Source organism: Triticum aestivum, chromosome 6B (genome assembly GCF_018294505.1).
Source record: "Triticum aestivum cultivar Chinese Spring chromosome 6B, IWGSC CS RefSeq v2.1, whole genome shotgun sequence".
NCBI classification, from domain to species: Eukaryota; Viridiplantae; Streptophyta; class Magnoliopsida; order Poales; family Poaceae; genus Triticum; species Triticum aestivum.
In genome coordinates, this window is record NC_057810.1 from 25,821,760 (window position 1) to 25,841,501 (window position 19,742).

The window sequence follows — 19,742 nt, forward strand, 5'->3', positions numbered from 1 at the left end:
TCTTTTCCCTTCTACCTCTTAATTCTCGGGACGAGAATTTCTTTTAGAGGAGGAGAGTTGTAACACCCCGGTGTAATGATGCTACAGTAACCCCTGGGGTTAAGTTAATCTTTTTGCTAAACATGTGCCTGATCATTATTGTCTCATGTTCTTTCACATTCCAGTTGAATTCAAATTCAAATTTTGTCTGAAATTCAAAATGCTCAGACATGAAAACAAAAATGTTCATCATGTGCAGAATAATCCACAACTAATATTGGTGGTGAACCAACATTTTTGCAAAAAGGTTTGAGTGGCCTAAGCTACTTCAAACAGTGGCCTAAGAAATAAATTAAATGCCTTTTTAATTTATGAAAATGGCAAACTATTTCTAAAGCCTCACAATCTTTTTTTGGCAGTGCCTAATAATTCTTTGAGATTGTTTTGGCCAGTGGCATAATTTTGCAAAGTCAATTGTGGCAAAAAGAAAATGCAAAAGCTGCTGGAAAAGAAAAACAAAAAAAAACAAAGAAAAGGAAAAGCCCCCCCCCCTCAACTGGGCCGACTGGCCAGCTGGCCACCGTGCCCCCCCATGGGCCTCGGCCCACCTCAACCAGCCGGCCCAGCTCCCCGCATCGCTCTCCCCTCCCTCCTGTTCCCCCGGTGCGCACCGCTACAGGGGCGCGTCGCCGCCCGACCACCTCGCCGGCAACGCCGCGGGTGGATAAGGGCCCCTCCCCTCGACGCCTCGACCTCCTCCCCACCTACCTCCACCCACGCCTCGAACCCCCTCGCCCTCTCCGCCTCTCCCTATCCCACTCCTTCGTTCTGGAGAGGAGGCCGACGCGGTCGCCGCCGTGCCTCGCCCGTCCTCGCGGCCATCGAGCGCCGTTCGCCTCGCCATCGTGCCCATCGTCTGTGCCGTCGTCGTCTACCCCGTCCCCGTCCGTGAGCGCGAGCCGGGAGCCACTGCGGGGTGCGGATCGAGCCGCCCCCTTTCGCCTCTGTCGCCGGCGAACTCCGTCGTCTCCGGCAACTGCTGCTGCTACTAAGCCTATCACCGGCCTCCTTGTGCCGCTCAGTGAGCCCTTCATCCTTCTCCCTCTCTGTTCCCTCTCGCGCGCCCTCTAGCCTCGTCTCCAACCGCGGCCGAACGCCAGCGTCCGCCCCGCCACTCGCCGTCGTCGTTCCAGCCCGTTACGGGCCGCCCCACCACCGTAGATGGATGCGGCGTCGAAGGTCCATTCGAGCGCGACCAGCCGCGACCGATTTGGCGCCCCGTAGGCTTTTCCCGACACGCTCCCGAACGCCGCTGCCGCCTCTGCTCGCCGCCGGCGATGCTCCGGCCGTCCCCGGCGTCGGTCGTCGTCACCATTGTGTGCGCGGCGCCGGGCCGCGCCCTTAGGTCCAAGCCGCAGGTCCTGAGGCCCCCTGTAGTGCGGCCTCAGCCAACTCCGGCGAGGCGCCGCCGTTGCTTTGGTCGCCGGAGCTAGCTCCGGCACCACTGCTGACCTGGCCGGCTGGGGCCACCCGCTGGGTCGCTGACCCGTGGGCCTGGCTGACCTGTTGACTTCGGTCAACTGCTGACTGGGCACTCTGGCCCACTGACATGCAGGCCCCGCCGCATATTTAATCTAACTAAACCAGTTTTATTTTTTTTAAAGTAATTAGTTTAGCTAATTAGTCATTTACATGTGGGGCCCAATTGCTAATTAACCCCCCTGTTATTTTTAATATAACCCACTGTTAGCCCTTTGTCTATGACATGTGGGACCCGTTGGTCAGTTTGACCTGGTCAGCGAGTCTGTTGACTGCTGACGTCATCAGCACGTCATGCTGACGTCATTTTATCCTTTCTGTTAATTTAAATAAATCCAGAAAATGGTTTAATCTTTAAAAATTCATAGAAAATAAACCGTAACTCGGATGAAAATGTTTTCTATATGAAAGTTGCTCAGAAAAATCCAACGAATCCGAATATGCGGTCCGTTCATCTGTCACATGCCCCTAGCATGCTGAACATGGAACTTTCCCCCTCCGGTCATCTGTCTGACACAGGTCCGGAACCGGGAACACCTTCCCGGTTGATTTTCCCCCTTCACCTATAACGTCTAGGACCGCGTTAGAGCACGCTTAGCGCTACGTATCGTCATGTCATGCTTAGTGTTACCTCTGTTTGCTATGTATTTACTGTTTCTTCCCCCTCTTCTCTCCGGTAGACCCGAGGCCGCTGATGCCCCGGTGATCGACTACGTCGTCGACAACGACCCCTCCTTGCCAGATCAACCAGGCAAGCCCCCCCTTTGATCATCCCGATATCGCCCATTCCATTCTCTCATGCTTGCATTAGATTTTGCTATTGTTATTGTTTGCTCCTATTCTGATGCATAGCCTCCTTTTGTAACCTGCTTATTGTTACCTTACCGGCTTATCCTAAACTGCTTAGTATAGGTTGGTTAGTGATCCATCAGTGACCCCCACCTTGTCCTTGTTGCCCCTGCTTCATCATTGAAGACCCGATCAACGGGATCGAAGACCAGGCCCCGGCACCGCACATCACATTCCCCTTAGTTGCTCGACACTACTGGGATACTATCGAGTGCCGAGGGTGAGACCTCTACAACACTTCTGATGTTAACCCTGTAGTGTAGCTATTCGGTCATGATCATCGAGGGTGATTTCCTCTTTAACCACTTCCGATACGACTCTGTCGTGCAACCCCTCAAGTGTGAACCTCGAGGGTGATTCCTCTACGTTCACCTTGATGATTACATTGAGTGGAACCCACCGAGGGTGATTCCTTGGGTTTTCCTCTTGATGTTTGGACACACGGATACTTGGACTTTACAACTGTTACTTGGAAAGTGATGTGGAGACGGGTTGACCTGGAAGGTGCCCGTGAGATAATTACGAGGCGTGGCCGGGCATTCTTAGCCCTTGCCGCAAGTCCTCGAGACGGGGCAACGGGGTCGCATCTTTCGTGAGTCTCTGCTTGTTACCGCGCGTTCCTAATCCACTACGATTTGGATATTTGATCCGAGGGGCCTCTGGCCTGATAGCACTAACCATCACGTGGGCATAGTATGGGCGTTCTGCGTCGTATACATCAGCCAAAGCTTAATAGACGTCAGCGACTGAGTGGCGCACGCCGGGTTGGACTGCGCAAGCGCCTGCCTTGTTGAAGGAGGTAGCTAGGTCTGCTCACCGGCCGCGTACGCAACGTGCAGGAGTTTCCGGGGAGATGGCCCATGACCCCTGGGGGCATAGGTTTAGTCCGGCGTGCTGACCTCTCTGTTAAGTCTAGGTCGGGTTGCGGCGTATTGTTTGGCCGAGGCCGGGCATGACCCTGGAAAGTGTATCCGGCTGGAGTTAAGCGAGCGTGGTGGGTAAGTTGGTGCACCCCTGCAGGGAAGAAAACATCTATCGATAGCCTGTCCTACGGTAACGGACACTTGGAGTTGTATCCCGATCGATACAACTAGAACTGGATACTTGTGATGAGAACTGGATGGTGATGAGGATTTGATTGTGATGATAACTGGATAGTATGGCTCTGGGATTGCTTTCTCGCAGGGAGTCGAGAAAGGATCTCTGGCCGAGGTTGATAACACTACTACCACTTTACTTTATGCTACTCTACTCCCTCTTGTTTGCTGCAAGATGGTGGTTTCCAGAAGATGCTAGTCTTCGATAGGACTAGGCCTTCTCTCTATTCTGGCATTTCTGCAGCCCAGTCCACATATACAACCCCTCTTTGATAATGTTGCATATGTAGTGTAGATCCTTGCTTGCGAGTACTTTGGATGAGTACTCACGGTTGCTTTGCTCCCCCTTTTCCCCTTTCTTCCTTCTTTCTGGTTGTTGCAACCAGATGGTGGAGTCCAAGAGCCAGATGCCCCCTTTGACGACTGCTGCTACCCCGAGGGTGCCTTCTACCACGTGACGGACGCCGACGACCAGGAGTAGTTAGGAGGCTCCCAGGCAGGAGGCCTTTCCTTTTCGATCGTAGATGCTTTTGTGCTAGCCTTCTTAAGGCAAACTTGTCTAACTTAGGTTTGTGCTCAGATTTTGTTGCTTCCGCTGACTCTTGTGTTTTCGAGCTTATGTATTCGAGCCCTCGAGGCCCCTAGCTTGTAATATAAAGCTTGTATTATTTTAATTTGTGTCTAGAGTTGTGTTGTGATATCTTCCCGTGAGTCCTTGATCTTGATCGTACACATTTGTGTGTATGATTAGTGTACGATTGAATCGAGGGCGTAACACACGCCCCGATCCACATTTTTCTGGGAAGGACCGGGCCCGAATCACAAATATCACATGGTCAAATGGGCAATGGTGTGTAGACCCAAGGCCTTAGGGGTCCTCGGGATCACCAATATACGGATCCTCAACATTGCTCTCATGTGCAAATGGATCTGGAAACTATCCCAAGGGGCCACGGGTCTGTGGGTGGATCTATTACGCGTGAAATATTTTGCAAACGGGAATTTTTTTGAAGGGGTGCAGCGGGGATCACCTTTCGGGAATGATCTTCAGGCCATCAAGCCAGCCTTTGCAGTGGGGGCGAAGTTCGCTACAGGGATTGGCCGCTCGGCTCGATTTTGGCTAGACCTTTGGGTGGGCTCTCAACCACTTTGGGCTGAGTTCCAAGACCTATATACCATAGCCGTTGACCAAGCAATGTCTGTCACGGATGCGTTGGCCTCGTCCCCTCCGGCAATTCATTTCTTGCGTGAACTTAATGACCAAGAGCGTGAGAGCCATTCGGCCTTGCTTGGCTTGATCGGCTCGACACTCTTAACCAATTCCCCCGACATTGTGACTTGGGAGCTCACTAGGTCGGGCAAGTTTACGGTAAAATCTCTATACCACAAGCTCTGCCAAGGGTTGGCATAGCTGGTAGTTAAGGGATTGTGGAAGGCACGGTTGCCTCTGAAAATCAAAGTTTTCTTATGGCAATTGTTTCGCAACAAATTGCCTACCTCCCTGAACGTAGCCAAACATAACGGCCCGGCCACGGGCCCATGTGTGTTATGTGGTGCACCTAAAGATGCTAACCACGCTTTCTTCAGGTGCACACTCGCGAGGTTTGTGTGGAGCGCGGTGTGTACAGCGGCGGGCGTGCAATGGGACCCAAGGTCCTTGAGTGAACATGCTAACTTGCTAGACTCGGTCTAGGGGAGCGGCAAGCGTGTGATGTGGAGTTGTGCAGGGGCACTTCTATGGGCACTTTGGTTAACTAGGAACAAGCTTACTATTGAGGGATGTTTCCCATCTCACCCGGCTAATATCATCTACAAATGCAACTTGTTTCTATAGCAATGGAGTCCGTTGGGGAGGCGTAAGGATGCTGAGCTGATGAAGTTCGCCCAGGAACGGTGCAAATTTATGTGTTGACTAGGGAGCCGGCGACCACAACCTAGTGGAGTGGTCACTTCTGTTTCTCTCACGAGCCTGCGCGCACTATATGGCCTTCGGCCTTGTAATATTGCTCGCGACCACTCCGGCTATGAACCTTTGAGGCCTCATCATTTCTATGGCCTGTCTGCCTTTTGGTAATGTAAGACCTAAGTATTGATACACTGCTTGTTGTGGGCTTTATTAAGTTAAAACCGGACGTATCTGACGTCTTTGTTCTAAAAAAAATTAATGCTCACAGAAAAAGGAGACGACGTGTACACACCGTCAAGGGCGTAGCCAAGCCCCGGGCTGCCCAGGCCATGGTCCTGGCCGTGGAGAGAAAATCTTTCATTGAATGTAGCTACAGTAGCGCACTATAGCTACATAACCACTGTAGCGCCAAAGGTGGCCCAAGGCGTGGCCAGATCCTGCCTACGGCACTGCACGCTGCACGCCGTCATATGCCTGATCTAACCACTAAAGGCCAAGGTCGTGTGTTTTCACCTCGAAGGCCAAGTACGAGCACCTCGTCGTTGTCAGATCGAACCACTAAAGGCCAGATCATGGGTTTCACCTTGAAAATAAAGTCAGAGCAAACTATAGGCAATGTCTTCAACAAGGTAATGATACAAAAGCAATACTATTGTCAGGTATGATCAACTAAGTGCTGGAATTTAGTTTATTTTGGGCCTAGCTCAGTAGCAGTTTCAAAAATTCCTAGTAAATCCTAGAGGCCCACGCAGCCCATTTGTGCAAGGCAAGAGGTGGAACTAAAGTTTAGTCCCACATTGCTAGTTTAGAGGGAGTTGGACCTCTTTATAAGGGAGGCTCCTTCCCCACTTGTATGAGAATGAGAACAAGAGAGACATCCACGCGCGCTCCTCCTCCGCCGCCGCCCGCCTCGTCATGACGCGCCGCGGGTTGCGGGAATGAGCCGAGCCGTCTGTTCGTTTCATCTCCCTCGGTCCCTTTAGCTCCCGACGCGCTCAGCGCGACTACTGGCTTCTTCATCACAGACGATCCGGTCACCGACGACTACTTCCCGGACGACGACTTCTTCCACGACCTCCTCGACGACATGGCAGGCGAGGACACCGACCCCAAGTCCAGCGCTTCTGCTGCTGCTGTGCCGTACGTGTTCTTCTCCTTTCTGTTAGAACTCCTGTTACAGTCCTTGGCTCTAGTTTCTGTCCTACGTATGTTAGGCTCTATGTCGTATAAGCAACTTCATCTAGTGACTGTTCTAGATGTGTTTACCTCAAGTTCATATATGCGGACGATGTTTACCTTCTCTCTGTCAGATTGCATGACTTGCTTTATATTTGCTATTTTAGTCATGTTTTATCTACTATTTCTGTTAATAAAATCATTCGGTAAATTGCTCATAATTCCAACAATCCAAAAACCTTATTATAGGCAATTTACCTCGAATGGTTTTGCTGCTTCCATGAGACCTCCTATGTTTGAGGGTATCCACTATAAGAGGTGGCGCGTGAGAGCAGTCTTATGGTTTCAAACCATGAGTTGCTATGACGCCACTCTTGGCAAACCTGAAGGAGAGCAAGATGCCCAACAGGCACAAGCTTTTCAGAAAATGGATACCTTGTTTAAGACTGCTCTCTTGAGTGTTCTTGGTGAGAACATAGTTGATTCTTATGCGTCAATTGACAATGGAAAAGATATGTGGGACGCACTCGAGGCCAAGTTTGGGGTCTCGGATGTCGGCACTGAGCTGTACATCATGGAGCAATTCTATGATTACAGGATGACTGAATAGTGCTCCGTGGTTGAGCAGGCTCACGAGATACAGTCATTTGCTAGAGAACTTGAGCACTTCAATTGTATCCTACCGGAAAAGTTTGTTGCCGGGGGTATCATCACTAAGCTTCCTCCTTCGTGGAGGAACTTTGCTACCTTACTGAAGCATAAGAGGCAGGAGTTTTCCGTTTCGGATCTCATTGGCACTCTTGATGTGGAAGAAAAGGCGAGAGCAAAGGACACACGTGCTCGAGGTATTGAGGGAGGATCTAGTGCCAATCTGGTACGGAAGAAAAACTTCCAGTCCCACAAATTCAAGAACAAGGGCAAGTTTGATGGTAAAGGAAAGTTTGATGGGAGGAACAAGCCTGTGCAGCACACGAACTTCAAGAAGAAGAATGACAAGAAGAAAGGTGCTTGCCATGTGTGTGGAGATCCTGATCATTGGGCTCATAGTTGCCCCAATCGCTATGACAAGCGTCATCCTGGGAAAGGCGGCAAGACCGCTAATGTTGTCATCGGAGACATTGACATGAAGGATGCTGGGTATGGTATATTTCCCACTATTCTTTCAGTATGTCATTCTCCTGATTGGTTGATTGACACGGGTGCTAATGTGCATGTATGTGGTGATATTTCCATGTTTTCGTCTTATCAGACCGCAGGGACTTCAACCATACTGATGGGCAACGGTTCAAGTGCTTCTGTTCGTGGTGTTTCCATGGTCGATCTGAAGTTTACTTCGGGGAAGATCGTGCGGCTGAAGAACATGCATTATGTCCCCTCCGTCAATAAAAATCTTGTTAGCGGATCTCTTCTGTGTAGAGATGGCTATAAGCTTGTCTTTGAGTCGAATAAATTTGTAATATCCAAGTATGGAACCTTTGTTGGTAAAGGCTATGAGTCAAGAGTCTTGTTTTGTTTATCCTTATCAGACGTTTGCAATAAAGTTGTTAATCATATTTGCAACAATAGTGAATCAAATGTGTGGCATTCACGATTTGTCATGTTAACTTTGGTTGCATGTCGCGACTAGTGAAGTTGAACTTAATCCCTAGTTTCACCACCGTTAAGGGATCTAAGTGTCAAGTGTGTGTGCAAGCTAAGCAACCTCGTAAATCTCACGTGACTACGGAGACGAGAAATCTTGCACCACTAGAACTTATACATTCAGATCTATGTGAAATGAATTGTGTTTTGACAAAAGGTGGAAAGAAATATTTCATGACGTTAATTGACGACTCCACTAGATACTGTTGTGTGTATCTTCTGAAATCTAAGATGAGGCTTTGAACTTTTTCAAGATCTATAAAGCTGAAGTGGAAAACCAACTTGATTAGAAAATCAAGAGGCTTAGGTCCGACCGTGGTGGACAATATTTTTCCAATGAATTTGATGCTTTTTGTGCGGAACATGGTGTAATCCATGAGAGGACGCCTCCCTACTCACCTCAGTCAAATGGGGTGGCCGAAAGAAAGAACCGTACTCTAACTGATTTGGTTAACGCCATGTTAGACACATCGGGTCTCTCCAAGGCATGGTGGGGGGAGGCGATATTGACAGCATGTCATGTCCTAAATCGAGTTCCCACAAAGAACAAAGAGATAACTCCATTCGAGGAATGGGAGAAGAAAAGGTTAAAACTCTCTTATCTGCGAACATGGGGTTGTTTGGCGAAAGTCGATGTTCCAATTCCAAAGAAGCGGAAACTTGGACCAAAGACTGTGGATTGTGTTTTCTTGGGATATGCTTTTCATAGCATTGGCTATAGATTCTTGGTTGTAAAATCTGAGGTACCTGACATGCATGTCGGTACGATCATGGAGTCGAATGATGCGACTTTCTTTGAAGATATCTTTCCCATGAAGGATATGGCTACCTCATCTAATCAGGAGATGCCTAGTTCATCGAATCAGGAACTAGTTACAATTACCGAACCTGCCATTTCGATGGAACACTTTGAAAGTCCTGTGGAGGAGAACAATGAAGTTCCTATTAGGAGCAAGAGATAGAGGACTGCAAAGTCCTTTGGTGATGATTTTCTTGTGTATCTCATAGATGACACTCCCAGTTCTATTTCAGAGGCCTATGCATCTAAAGATGCTGACTACTGGAAGGAAGTAGTTCGTAGCGAGATGGATTCCATCTTGGCGAATGAAACTTGGGAGATAACTGATCGTCCTTATGGGTGCAAACCTATAGGATGCAAATGGGTATTCAAGAAGAAGCTTAGGCCTGATGGTACTATTGAAAAGTACAAGGCTCGGCTCGTGGCTAAGGGTTATACCCAAAAGGAAGGTGAAGATTTCATTGATACTTACTCACCTGTGGCTCAACTGACCACTATTCGAGTTCTACTTTCACTAGCTGCCTCACATGGTCTTCTCGTTCATCAAATGGATGTTAAGACTGCTTTCCTAAATTGAGAGTTGGATGAGGAAATTTATATGGAACAACCATATGGGTTTGTAATAGATGGTCAGGAAGGGAAAGTGTGCAAGTTGCTGAAGTCTTTGTATGGACTCAAGCAAGCACCCAAACAGTGGCATGAGAAGTTCGGAAGAACTTTAACAGCTGCAGGCTTTGTTGTGAACAAAGCTGACAAATGTGTGTACTATCGCCATGGTGGGGGCGAGGGAGTTATGCTTTGCTTGTATGTTGATGACATACTGATTTTCGGAACAAATCTGAATGTTATTAAGGAGGTCAAGGATTTCCTATCTCGCTGTTTTGAGATGAAGGATTTAGGAGTGGCTGATGTCATTCTGAACATCAAGTTGTTGAGAGATGATGATGGTGGGATTACATTGCCTCAATCTCACTATGTGGAAAAGATCTTGAGTCGCTTTGGCTATAGTGACTGCAAGCCTTCTCCAACACCATATGATGCTAGCGTGCTGCTTCGAAATAATCGAGGAATTGCTAGAGATCAATTGAAGTATTCTCAGATTATTGGCTCGCTTATGTACTTAGCCGGTGCTACAAGACCCGACATCTCTTTTGCTGTTAGCAACATGAGCCGGTTTGTCTCAAAACCAGGAGATGTGCATTGGAAAGCTCTAGAGAGAGTTTTGTGTTATTTGAAAGGCACTGTGAATTATGGAATTCACTACACTGGGCACCCAAAGGTGCTTGAAGGGTATAGTGACTCAAACTGGATCTCAGATGCTGATGAGATAAAGGCCACGAGCGGCTATGTGTTCACTCATGGAGGTGGCGCTGTTTCTTGGAAGTCTTGCAAGCAGACCATCTTAACGAGGTCAACTATGGAAGCAGAACTCACAACACTAGATACAGCTACGGTCGAAGCAGATTGGCTTCACCGGCTCTTGAATGACTTGCCGGTTGTTGAGAAACATGTACCGGGTATCCTTATGAACTGTGACAATCAAACTGTGATCACGAAAGTGAACAGCTCTAAGGATAACATGAAGTCATCAAGACACGTTCAGAGAAGGTTAAAGTCTGTCAGAAAAATGAGAAACTCCGGAGTTATTGCATTGGATTATATCCAAACGTCTAAAAATCTAGCAGATCCTTTCACTAAGGGTCTATCACGTAATGTGATAGATAATGCATCGAGGGAGATGGGTATGAGACCCACAATATGAGTTGTTCACAGTGGTAACCTATTCTTTGTGATCGGATATCCCGTGAATTAGATGTGGAAGACAAGCTGTTGGTCAACTGGGAGGAGAGCATCCTTACTATTAAAAATACCACTCCATGAAAATGCAATACTCTCCTAATCTGCATGGCAGGTTGATGTATATCTTAATGTGTTCTAAGTGGCTCTTTGAAGCAGAGATGTTGTCCTGCAGAACATCTTTTGAAGAACACACCTATATGAGTCTGATTGTCAAACGTCGCAATCTATGAGAGTAGGGTTCTCTCTAGTAAACTCATGAAAGGTCACGGAGTATGACGCATAAGCTCCACCCGCGGGGAAGACCCACGGTAGCCATGTATCTGTCAAGGCTTTATGTGAAGCTAGATTCGCAGAAAACTTGCAGTTCAAGGCCCAGTCCACTGTTCAAGTTGCTTACTAGTGTAGCATAGAGTTCTAGGTGGAAGTTCAACTAAACAGTCTCCACTGCAGTACCGGTATATAAAACAGTGTTTTGGAACCAAAGGCAAATTTTGTGTGCCTCTGGGATCTGGTGGGGGATTGCTGGAATTTTGTCCATTTTGGGCCTAGCCCACTAGCAGTTTCAAAAATTCCTAGTAAATCCTAGAGGCCCACACATCCCATTTGTGCAAGGCAAGAGGTGGAACTAAAGTTTAGTCCCACATTGCTAGTTTAGAGGGAGTTGGACCTCTTTATAAGGGAGGCACCTTCCCCACTTGTATGAGCATGAGAACAAGAGGGACATCCACGCGCGCTCCTCCTCCGCCGCCCGCCTCACCACGCCACGCCTCGTCACGACGTGCCACGGGTTGCGGGAATGAGCCGAGCCGATGTCTACATTTTTGCCACGCACTACGGGTATACGAAAAGTCAATCAGGAGATGGAAAGTTTTTGCTGTAGTGGAGATTAAATGCGAATGCTGCACCCTTCGGCTGCTGTCTGTTCGTTTCATCTCCCTCGGTCCCTTCAGCTCCCGATGCTGCCCTCTCCCCCCTTCTCTTGCGCCTATAAAAGGGAGGTCGCTCCTCTCAGCAAGATGCACCAGAACTACTTCTTCCTCCCGCCATCAATTCCTGAGCATTGCGCTGCTGCTACGATCTTCTCCATCCCGGCTTGCGGTGTGCACCGCAGGTCGGGACAGTAGGCCTCTGAAACCGCACTCTTTGAGTCCTGTACGGGAGAAGGGTCATAAGGTTTTTGGGGAGCGCTCAGCGCGACTACTAGCTTCTTCATCACGGACGATCCGGTCGCCGACGACTACTTCCCGGACGATGACTTCTTCCCTGACGTCCACGACCTCCTCGACGACATGGCAGGCGAGGACACCGACCCCAAGTCCAGCGCTTCTGCTGCTGCTGTGCCGTACGTGTTCTTCTCCTTTCTGTTAGAAGTCCTGCTACAGTCCTTGGCTCTAGTTTCTGTCCTACGTATGTTAGGCTCTATGTCGTATAAGCAACTTCATCTAGTGACTGTTCTAGATGTGTTTACCTCAAGTTCATATGTGCGGACGATGTTTACCTTCTCTCTGTCAGATTGCATGACTTGCTTTATATTTGCTATTTTAGTCATGTTTTATCTACTATTTCTGTTAATAAAATCATTCGGTAAATTGATCATAATTCCAACACTAAGGGCACACCTAGGATTTTCACCTTGGAGTTTGAGACTAGGTACACGAGAAGCACCACCAAATCAAAGCCCTCCTTGATGTCCTCCACTTTCCATGGTCCCGACAACTGGTACGTGCATAGTCCTTATCCTTTTAAAGCCCAAACTTCCATTTCTCCTCCTCGTTGTCCCCCTTGCTTGGCGATTGATGACCATTCCCACAGAAGCAAGCACTCGGGCCGCGACAAGAGACGCTTATCACAAAAGCCATCAGACGACAAAATCTCAGCGTCCCACATGCGGTAGAGTCGATGAGGGATGCCCAAATCCCAATTCGGGATGCTTCGGCGGCCCCACACCATCCTCAGAAGCGGTAGCCGGTGGTAGATATACATGAGATGACACCACCACGCGCTGCCTCTTGCTCCATCTTCCTCTCCGCAAGCATTGGACAATGACATAGCCACATGTTCAAGCAAAGGATCGTCCTCTCCAAAAGATTGCGACATTGTGCAGTCTCGAAACAAAGTCGCCGCTGCCACACAAACATCACATCACGCGATCACATGCAGACATCCATAGGGACACCAACACCATAGTGTTAGAGTTGTGTCGAATATAGTGTACGAGTTAGGTTACAGTTGGACTTGTAGTTGTATTGTGTTTAGATATGATATGGAGTCGTGTCCTAGTAGGACACTTGTATCCTAGGCCTCTCATATATAGCGGAGCTAGACACACGATGTAGCCAATGCCACTAGTAGACAAACACCTAATAGTCCCGGTTCGTAAGGGCCTTTAGTCCCGGTTCATGAACCGGGACTAATGGGTCGTTACTAATACCTCCACCCATTAGTCCCGGTTCAAACACGAACCGGGACCAATGTGCCTCCACGTGGCCCTGTGCGTCGAGCCCGGTCAGGGGGCCTTTGGTCCCGGTTGGTGGCTCCAACTGGGACCAAAAGGCATCCACGCGTCAGCATTCCAGTGGCTGGGGTTTTTGTTTTTTTTTGAAAGGAGGGGGGGTTGGGGGTTTTGGGGGGTTAATTTAGGTGTTTCATATATTGTGTTAGCTAGCTAATTAATAGAGAGAAGTGTCCTCTCTTATGTCCGTGCTTGGTCGACGCTACGTACTATATATACATAAGTGATCAAGAGAACCATTCAGTACAGAAGTTCGTCATGCATATCGAGAGAATTGATCGACCGACCTCTCCTTCTCCGAGAGATTGGTCGAACAACAAGTTTTCGTATCATGTATCTGACGCTACTGGCTACATACATGTACAATATGTATAAGATCTCTTAATTACAAACCCCTAGCATTTGAAATCAATTTCCACATGGTATTCTCCGGCTTTACTGATGACGTGGTCAAGAAAGAATCCCGCCAATGCCTCTTGAATTGCTTTCATGCGATCTGGTTCTAGGAGTTTATTCCGCATCTGCCACATCTAATTTGAAGAAGGGGGTTAATTAATACATATATATGAATGAAACTCAATAGAAATGATGGTGTAATAAAATGAAATTGTGAATATTATTGCTTACGCACTTCATATTGTCTTTTAGAGTAGCCCCGCTTGTTTTTCAAAGTCGCGGTGTGGATGAACTCGCACACGTAGTATCCACAGAAATCATTCCCTTCCTCCTGCCACAAGCACTTTACGAGAAATAGAGGTCAATCAAACTTATAATGAAGCATTATAAATGGCATTGATGAAAGTATAGCTATAGAATCAACGGGAGATGCGCGCAACTAGCTAGCCCAGTAGTACCTGCTTTCGGTATGTATATCGCAGCTCCTTCGGCAGTCCCGGAGCTTCTGCGGTGAACTGTTTCCAAACCCTGCAAGACAAAGAAAATAATTATTATTACTTGAGATATCAGGAAATGAACAAAAAGTTGCCGATATGGTGCGATAATGATCGATTGAACTTACTTGCTGAGCATTTCAGTCATGTCCGCATAGGTTTCGGGATCTTTCCGTCTCGAGTCTAAGACGGTTACTAGTCCCCGCTCAAGCTTAATCTCCAGAAGAATATAGTGGTACCTGCGCACGCATGCATAACTCATCAATTACATTACTATAACCTCGCTCGAGTAATAAGGGAAACCGAATATGCACACAACAGTAACACTCACTTGCCGTTGTAAGGAAAGAGTATGGTATCTTTGTTTTGATTTTTGATCAACGATCGTAGCAAGTTGTCCTCGGCCTCTTTGACGTTCTTTTCAACCAGAAATACATCTATGATATTTGTGTTAATGAACCCAATATCATAAATTTCTTGTTTTTTGCACTCGACGATCTTCAATCTGCATAATATATTGAGGATAATTAATTATAAATACATGCAATGAAAGAGCTGAGCTATATATAGAGACTTAATGACAGAAATAGTACTTACAGACAGTAGCGAAAGACCATTAATGTATCGAGGGCCTTTTGATTGAAGAACGCGAAGAACTCATCAAATGGAACACACAACAGATCATTTGAAACGAGGTCGTGCTCCTCTTTAATGTTCAGATACAAACTGTTCGTCCCCTCAGACTCTCTGCAGGTTTTCATGTACCAACTATGGAATCTTCACATCATTGTTGTCAGAGATTTTTCATCTTTGACGAGAGGCTTCCCGTACTCGTGTCTGTGTTCGTCCACCGCCATGAAATCAGGAAGTGCATCGTCAGGCAGGTAATCTTCAAGATTGCCATAACCGGCCACCGTCCCCGAAGCATTAGACACATTGAGCGGGGGGCACGATTGCTGTGCTTGTTCGCCGAGCTGGGCAATTTTTTCCCCTTTGCTCGTTCTTTTAACCTTTTATCACTGACAGTAGTTCCCGACCGCTGGGCTTGGAGACATGTCTGTTCAGTAATGCGCTCATAGTTGGTTCTCGGCGGAGACTTTGGTGGTTTCCTCAGGGCATCGATAGTGCGCTTTGCTTTCACCGGATCTACCTTCTCATCCGGAGGTGGATGTCTCTTTGCTTTCACCCCTTCAAAGAACTCCTTCACGTGGGTCCGCACAATCATATCGTTTTCCTCCTCGGACCTCTCATATGGTAACTTCTCTAGAGGCTTGAGAGATGGACCGTATTTGTATTGCCTCCCGCCTCTAGTTGTGCTGCTAGACGCCGGAGCAGACGGAGCGGCTGCGGCGTCTATCTTCTTTCGTGCTTGCTTACGAGGCGGAGGAGAAGGAGTATGACGCGTCGGAGCAGCCGGGGCAGCAGCGGGTCTCTTCTGCCCTTGCTGGCGAAGCGGAGAAGGAGGAGGCTACTGGCTGCTCGGGAGCGCCGGCGCAGGCGGTGAAGGAGGCGGATTGCCACCACACGCCGGAAAAGGAGGCGGAGTGCCGCCACGCGTGCCCTGATCGTCACTCGCCGGAGGAGGAGGCGGTGGAGGAGGCGGAGTGCCCTGACTCGCCGGAGGAGGAGGAGGAGGCGGAGGCGTCCAGTTCGGAAGGTGGATGAGCTCCTTCCGCCATAGGCATGGAGTCTTCAGAGAAGAACCCAGCCTAGTCTCCCCTTCACCGGTAGGGTGTTCAAGCGGGAGGTCCTCAAATCCCTCCGTTATTTCATCCACCATCACCTTAGCATATCCTTCTGGAATTGGCTGGTAGTGATAAGTTGTGCCGGTTCCACTAGGATAAACTTGGCCAACAGCCGCCTTGACCTTCAAATTCATCCATCGCACTATAATGTGGCAATGTTGAGACTCCGTGATACCATCCACGGGATAGCTGGCAGGAGCCGTCAAGACATGCTCCGGCTGAAGCAGCTCGGTGGAAGCCACGCTGCTTCTCCGCTGAGATGGCGGGGTAGCTTTGAGGGAAGCTTTGGCAGGTCGTTTGCTGCGATCTGCTGCTTCTCGTTCCTCTTCTCGTTCCTCTAGCCCCATTACCCTTTCGTGCAGCGCCTGCAGTTGGTCCTGCTCTAGTTTCTTCCTCCTCTCGTGGGTTTGGTAACCACCTGCGTCCGGAAAACCAACCTTCCATAGAATGGAGCCTGGCGTGCCTTGTGTCCGTCCAGGGTGCTCAGGATTCCCAAGGGCCTTTGTGAGTTCGTCCTTCTCCCTGTTTGGAAGGAACGTCCCTCCCTGCGCTGCATCGATATAGTGTCGAAGGTTCTTGACTGGTATTTGCACTTGCTCGTCCGTCCACTGGCACTTCCCTGTTACAGGGTCCAAGGTTCCGCCAGCCCCGAAGAACCAAGTCCGGCAACGGTCTGGCCAGTACATTGTCTCTGGTTCGATCCCTTTTTCAAGTAGATCATGCTCAGCCTTGGACCACTTAGGTCGGGCTTTGAGATAGCCACCTGACCCCGTGCGATGGTGAAGCTTCTTCTTTGCAGCATTTTTCTTGTTTGTCGCCGACATCTTCTTACTCTTTTCCGATGTCTTGTGGGCCACAAATGCGGGCCAGTGATCTTTGATCTTCTCATATTTGCCGATGAATTCTGGTGTCTTTTTTTTCGACAAACTGGTTCAGCTCTTTCCTCCACCTCCTCATTAGGGTTGCCATCTTCTTAAGAGCACAAGACTTGATTAATGGCTCTTTAACTGGCTTCTTCGGATCCTCCTCTGGCGGTAGGGTAAAATTTGCCTTCAGCTCAGTCCAAAGATCTTCTTTCTGCATATCATTGACATAAGACACCTCAGGGTCTTCCTCCTTAGGCTTATACCATTGCTGGATGCTGATCGGGATCTTGTCCCGAACCAGAACCCCGCACTGAGCAGAAAATGCCTTCCTTCTTCGGATGGGTTCAATCGGTTCGCCGTCGGGCGCGATTTCTATGATCTCAAACTTTTCATCTGAGCTCAACTTTTTCTTCGGGCCTCGTCTCCTTACCGAAGTTGTGCTCGATCCGGAGGGCTAGAAATTATAAGGAAGAAAGAAGAGAGTAATTAATATGTGTACATATACCAAAACAATGGAAGCATCAATTAACTAGTCAGCACGGGCTTAACTAATATATATATACCTGGCCGGACTCGGTTCGGTCACCGAAGCAGTCAGCACGGTCTCCTTCTTGTACCTCCATTGTGTCACCGGAGCCATCATGAACATAGTCCTCTTCTTGTACCAGCATTAATGGGCCGAAGCCATCATGAACATAGCCCTCTTCTTCACCCAGTTCTTCCAGCTGACCATCGGTGTCGAGGAGAAATGACGCAACTTCATCACTTCCATTTGCGATTATGTCCCCCAACATTGCTTCTGTTTCTTCGTCTCGGGAGTGCTCCATAGTTTCTGCAAATATTTACAACATGTCAATTATTATTCAAACATGGTACAAATGGATATATATATATATATATATATATATATTAGTGGCAAATGTAGAACTAGCTAGCTAATCACAATAAGGAATCATGTTAGTGGCCTCGACGCTGCTTCTCTAGGGTTTGGGGTCGCCTCGACACAACGCTTCAAGGGTTTGGGGTGGCCTCGACGACAACGCTCTTTTAACTTGGTAAATTTGGGTGGCCTCGAGAGAGTTAATTTGTCGGGTAGGGGCGCGGCGGGATGGGGTAGGATACCAACATCGTTTTCTCACTAGGGTTTGGGTGTCCTCGAGAGTTTTGGTCGAGCGAGAGGGCCGAGGGGGGGTGCTGCCGTTGTATAAGTTATCACGGTCGAGAGGGGGTATATATATTGACCGCCCCTCATGTCGAAGTTATATCGAGGGGGTTATATCGACAACGACGAGAAAGGAAAATAATTAAGGAAAAGGAAGAAAAGAGGAAGAAGGAAGAAGGAAGAAGAAAAAACCTTTCTTCTTCTCCTCTATTCCTTTCTTCTCCTCCTCTGCTTTTTCTTCTTTTTTCCTCTTCTTATTTATTTCTCCTCTTCTTCCTCTTCTTATTTTCCTTTTTCCTCTCATTCTTTTTCTTCTTCTTCTTCCTTCTTCCTTGTTCCTCTTTTCTTCCTTTTCCTTATTTTACTTTCTCCTCTACACTAACCTAAAATGCACTAACCTAAAATCGATATCTACTAACAACCTAAATAAAAAATTAATACATATATGAAAAACATATATAAACAAAAAAATGCTATGAACATTATATTCATACATACATATATATCCACATCCATTCATCATATATATAGCTACCACATACATATATACATTATATATATGAAAAAATGCAATGAACAAAAAATTACACTTATGAAAAAAATACTATGAACATGTACACATATATATATACACATACAAACACATATACACAAAAAAATGCAAAAAAATGCTATGAAAATTGCAGGGGCGGAGGGGCGGCGGCGCGGCGGCCGCGCAGGACAGGGGCGGCGCGCGCCGGCCGCGCAAGGAGCAGGTTGTGCTCACAGGGGGCGGCGGCGACGGCTCAGGCGAGCAGCCTGACGGCGTCGGTGGCGGCGGCGACGACAAGGTGGAGCAGGGGCGTCGGGCGGCGACGGCGACGAGGAGGAGCAGGGGGCGTCGGGGGAGAAGTGAGCGATTTGGCCGGAAACTGCTAAGTGTTGCTTATATAGCAAACCTTTTTGTCCCGGTTGGTGGCACCAACCGGGACTAATGCACCCTTTAGTCCCGGTTGGTGCCACCAACCGGGACCAAAGGCCTCTTTTTCGGCAGCCCAAAGGGCGGGAACCGGCGGCCTTTGGTACCGGTTGGTGCCACCAACTGGGACCAATGCCTCCCCCTTTAGTTCCGGTTGGTGCCACCAACCGGGATCAAAGGCCCCTGTGCTGCCCGCCTCGGGGCCAAAGTTTAGTCCCACCTCGCTAGTTGAGAGGGGCGCGCAGTGGTTTATAAGCCCCACTGCCGCACCCCTCTCGAGCTCCTCTCCACCGCAGGCTTTCGGGCCTACTTGCTTTTGCTTTGCCTGATGGGCCTTCTGGGCCTACTACGGGCCTGAATCCTGGCCCATAGTAGGGTTTCATGTCGTATTCAGGCCATGGGGGCCCAGTAGGAGGCATTTTTTTTGTTTTTTTGTTTTCTTTACTTATTGTTGCTATTTTTATTTTTTCCCAGTTTTTTTGTTTTGTTTTCTGCAGTATTTATTTTCTTTTGTTTTTTTCTTTATTTTTCAATTCTTTTTGCTTTTAGTTTTAGGAAAATTATAGACTTTCTGTTAGTGCCATTAGTTTTCAAATTTGAAAATACTTTTTTTGTTTTTTTGTTTTCTTTCTTGCTTTATTTATTTTATTTTGTTTCTACTTACAACAAAATACTTATTGTTGTTTTTTTGTTTTGTTTTCTGCATTATTTATTTTCTTTTGTTTTTTGCTTTATTTTTTAATTCTTTTTTCTTTTAGTTTTAGGAAAATTATAAACTTTCTGTTAGTGTCATTAGTTTTCAAATTTGAAAACACTTTTTTTA